This window comes from Nerophis lumbriciformis, linkage group LG39, assembly GCF_033978685.3.
Source record: "Nerophis lumbriciformis linkage group LG39, RoL_Nlum_v2.1, whole genome shotgun sequence".
Lineage (NCBI taxonomy): Eukaryota > Metazoa > Chordata > Actinopteri > Syngnathiformes > Syngnathidae > Nerophis > Nerophis lumbriciformis.
This window is the reverse complement of record NC_084586.2, coordinates 21,377,501-21,382,500: the sequence shown is the minus strand read 5'-3', so window position 1 is coordinate 21,382,500 and position 5,000 is coordinate 21,377,501. Positions and strand designations below refer to the sequence as shown.

Below are 5,000 nucleotides of genomic sequence, written 5' to 3'. Positions count from 1 at the left end.
AGCCCCGCCCCTTTCGTGAGCGCACTGCGCGCGGAGTGACCCCTGTTACGCGCCCCCGGCAACAGGGGTGGCGGGCAGGTAAGCTGCGCGGGCGGAGCGCGCGGAGTGACCCCTGTTACGAGCCCCCGGCCACGGGGGTGGCGGGCAGGTAAGCTGCTTACCTGCTGCGCGTGACGCCGGCCGCGGCGGGGTGTCGGTGCGGTGGTGACCCTGGACGTGCGTCGGGCCCTTCTCGCGGATCGCCTCAGCCACGGCTCCCGGTGGGTCCCTCTCGGGGGAAGGGGCCTCGGTCCCGGACCCCGGCGAGGCGTCGGGGGCCTTCTCCGCTCCGTAAAAGTGTCCATCTCTTTTTCTTTTTTTTCTTCTGTTGTGGCATATGCTGCAGGTGCCTGCTCGTTTTTCGTATGTGGGTAACAACATTTAACTATGTATATATATTTCCCAATTGGTTTAACTGCCACCCGCCTGAATCTATTTAAAATCGAATTTTTTTTTATTTCAACCGCCCGACCCGACCCGCGGATAAAATCTAATTTTTTTAAATTTCATCCGCCCGATCCGCGGATAATCCGCGGACTCCGCGGTTGTGCCCGCAAACCGCGCATCTCTAATGGGAGCAGTGAGAAGCACCACAATGGCTGTAAAAGCGGACGAAGGCTAAGGAAGCACACCCTGACAGAAAGGCGAGCTGGTGACGGCACGCTTTGAGGCGGTTTTCCCAAAAACCTGGATTCCGGCAGCTTCCTGCAGTTGTAAGAAGATGCCGGTCCTTGCCACTGGAACCATCTTCTTACAATCAAGGCAGTGGCGTTGGGAAAAGCGCACCCCCTCATGCCACTCTAAAAACCATCATTGCGCAGGTATCTTCTTTACCTGAGTCTCCGACCTCAAAAGTCTGGCGGCAATGGAGCGTCCAGTAACGGGGGCAGGTTTGAATGTCTAAGCTGGAACTCTGCACGTCAGCGGCACAGGACAACGGTCGTTAGCAGCTGGGATTGAGTGGCAGCTGTTTCCGGCAGACTCCTGTGTGTCTGAGCTAGGGATGTCCCGATCCGATATTTGGATCGGATCGGCTGCCGATATTTGCCAAAAATTGCGTATCGGCAAGGCATGGGAAAATGCCGATCCAGATCCAGTTTAAAAAAAAACTCCGGTCCGTGTTTTCCAACGCACCGATTTAAATAATACATTCCACTTTTCTGCTGCTCCGTAATTTCCGTTCCGCATTTTACAGCACACCTTCAACACATCCACAATTCTCACGCAGTTGCTTTTAGCTGCTGGCATTACACGACAGGCTCTTCTCACTCTTTCCTGTGTCTCCCTCTCACAGACAGCGAGCGCACCTTCTTACACACGTCACATACTGTCACGTCATACGTCACATACTGTCACGTCATATCCCAGCAGAGAGCGAGGTAGCGGCATGGCTAACGTTAGCTGTGATGCTAGCGCAGTCCCTAAGGTGCGCGCCTGCTCAAGCGTCCTCTGCGCACGGCAAATCTATGCCACGCACAAAATCAAATAAAAAAATAAGCGCATAACAATTTTCGACACACGGACACGACAGAGACAACAGTTTTCGTCATCATTGTTCAAATATTGTGACGTCTGTCGAGACGCTTATCTCCATTCGGTGCCACACCATACCTGCCAACTTTTGAAATCAGAAAAACCTAGTAGCCAGGGTCCAAGGGCCGCAGGCCCCGGTAGGTCCAGGACAAAGTCCTGGTGGAGGGTTCAGGGCTTCGCCCCCCGACGCAAAATGATTATTAGCATTCAGACAGGTTAAAATGTTGCTAAAAGCATCACTTTTCTATCAGTCACAGTGACTTTTCAAAACAAAAATATTACAGCAAAAATCATATGGGTTGATTGACATGTTTATTCTGTAAGCTAACTTCAATAGTTTGAAATTATTTTGACAGTTAATGCCAGTTATCCTGTCAACCTTTCACAAGACTTCAATTTGTTAATTGAAAGTATAAACACTTTTTACAGTAAACAAATGGTAAAACAGTACTAAACAATTCCATAAAAAAAAAAATTGGTGTCATTATTAACTTTCTGTCCAAGCTTGTATAATCTACTGCCTTGTTCAATTGTAAAAAATATTCTGTGCCTAAAATTCACATTTCTATCACAATTATCATACTGTAAACATGGTAAGCTAACTTCATTAAAATTAATAGTCCTGTCAATAGCATGGAATTACAATTCAAATGTAGTTTTTTTGTAAGCCTTTCAAAAGAATTCAAAATATGAAAAATTAATGAAAATTAATTGAAGCCATCAGACACTTGAAAAGTGGCACATCACATCTCTAATGTAATCATTTGAACTTTTCAACAGAAATAGCACTGCAAAAATATTAAGGACATACTTCTGTATTTTGGTAGTTATGCTGTCAACATTTAACAATATTTCTTCAACTTGGACTTGAAAGCAAAATAGTATAAACACTTTTAACAGTATGTCGTGCTGTGAAATACAGCCGACAGGATTGCGCACCAAACACGAAGCAAGGCCAAAGCGCATGCATGGTGCAGGAGAACAAAGGACTTCTTTCATTTAAGGTTTGTGATAAACCATCAAACTCATTCGTTAAAAGGACTCTATAGTAATATAAAGCAAATTTTTCTGGACATTATCATGCAAGAAAAGTTTATTTTTGGGACCGCGATCACCGCGTAATGATTTTTAAAGGTTGCATTACAAACATTTAACTGTCCCATGTGATCAGCCAGTGCGATTGGAAGTCCATGCTCAATTATTGCCTCCGTAAATAAAACTTCGGCATTTATCACATCCAAAGAATCTGTTTGGGCGACGAAAAACGTTGAAAGTTTTCCACTTGTATCGCTAGCAACGGCATTAGACTTGTGTTTTTTTGTCCCAACGTGGTCTTTTACATCGCTAATTCCTCCGTGTCCGATCGAAAAATCTTGTCTGCACAAGGTGCAATTCGCGTAGTTTTCACCCTTTTTTTTTTTTTAAATTAATGAAAAACCGTATTTTTTATCACTGCAACCGTAACCCGGAATAGGTTGATGAAAACCGTACGAATTACGGGAAAACCGGAGTAGTTGGCAGGTATGCCTCACTAATGCCTTGCATCGTCTATATTAGATACAGGTAAAAGCCAGTAAATTAGAATATTTTGAAAAACTTGATTTATTTCAGTAATTGCATTCAAAAGGTGTAACTTGTACATTATATTTATTCATTGCACACAGACTGATGCATTCAAATGTTTATTTCATTTAATTTTGATGATTTGAAGTGGCAACAAATGAAAATCCAAAATTCCGTGTGTCACAGAATTAGAATATTACTTAAGGCTAATACAAAAAAGGGATTTTTAGAAATGTTGGCCAACTGAAAAGTATGAAAATGAAAAATATGAGCATGTACAATACTCAATACTTGGTTGGAGCTCCTTTTGCCTCAATTACTGCGTTAATGCGGCGTGGCATGGAGTCGATGAGTTTCTGGCACTGCTCAGGTGTTATGAGAGCCCAGGTTGCTCTGATAGTGGCCTTCAACTCTTCTGCGTTTTTGGGTCTGGCATTCTGCATCTTCCTTTTCACAATACCCCACAGATTTTCTATGGGGCTAAGGTCAGGGGAGTTGGCGGGCCAATTTAGAACAGAAATACCATGGTCCGTAAACCAGGCACGGGTAGATTTTGCGCTGTGTGCAGGCGCCAAGTCCTGTTGGAACTTGAAATCTCCATCTCCATAGAGCAGGTCAGCAGCAGGAAGCATGAAGTGCTCTAAAACTTGCTGGTAGACGGCTGCGTTGACCCTGGATCTCAGGAAACAGAGTGGACCGACACCAGCAGATGACATGGCACCCCAAACCATCACTGATGGTGGAAACTTTACACTAGACTTCAGGCAACGTGGATCCTGTGCCTCTCCTGTCTTCCTCCAGACTCTGGGACCTCGATTTCCAAAGGTAATGCAAAATTTGCATGGTTGGGTGATGGTTTGGGGTGCCATGTCATCTGCTGGTGTCGGTCCACTCTGTTTCCTGAGATCCAGGGTCAACGCAGCCGTCTACCAGCAAGTTTTAGAGCACTTCATGCTTCCTGCTGCTGACCTGCTCTATGGAGATGGAGATTTCAAGTTCCAACAGGACTTGGCGCCTGCACACAGCGCAAAATCTACCCGTGCCTGGTTTACGGACCATGGTATTTCTGTTCTAAATTGGCCCGCCAACTCCCCTGACCTTAGCCCCATAGAAAATCTGTGGGGTATTGTGAAAAGGAAGATGCAGAATGCCAGACCCAAAAACGCAGAAGAGTTGAAGGCCACTATCAGAGCAACCTGGGCTCTCATAACACCTGAGCAGTGCCAGAAACTCATCGACTCCATGCCACGCCGCATTAACGCAGTAATTGAGGCAAAAGGAGCTCCAACCAAGTATTGAGTATTGTACATGCTCATATTTTTCATTTTCATACTTTTCAGTTGGCCAACATTTCTAAAAATCCCTTTTTTGTATTAGCCTTAAGTAATATTCTAATTTTGTGACACACGGAATTTTGGATTTTCATTTGTTGCCACTTCAAATCATCAAAATTAAATGAAATAAACATTTGAATGCATCAGTCTGTGTGCAATGAATAAATATAATGTACAAGTTACACCTTTTGAATGCAATTACTGAAATCAATCAAGTTTTTCAAAATATTCTAATTTACTGGCTTTTACCTGTATATAACAACGGGCGGGTGCGGGCGGATGGCGGGCGGGTGCAGTTCTGATCAAACGTTACATCGGGTGGATGGCAGATGGTTGACGACTTTCTGATGCGGTTGCGGATGAAATAAATTGCCTATCCGCGCATCTCTACCGCTTAGTGATTTCAATGCAAGAGTCGGAAAGAGCACGCAAAACTGGAATGGTGTGATCGGCACCCACGGCGTTGGAAAAGTCAACCCCAATGGCATGAGACTCCTTAGTCTCTAACCGCATCTGTGGATCCAGGATCGG

The 5,000-nt window shown here is 44.9% G+C and overlaps 1 protein-coding gene across 1 annotated transcript in view; it reads right to left on the bottom strand.

Annotated features, from left to right (window-relative positions):
• The window catches only part of sardh (sarcosine dehydrogenase), a 149,750-nt gene that overhangs the window by 10,266 nt on the left and 134,484 nt on the right, over nt 1-5,000 (bottom strand). The gene's annotated exons all lie outside the window — the stretch shown is intronic.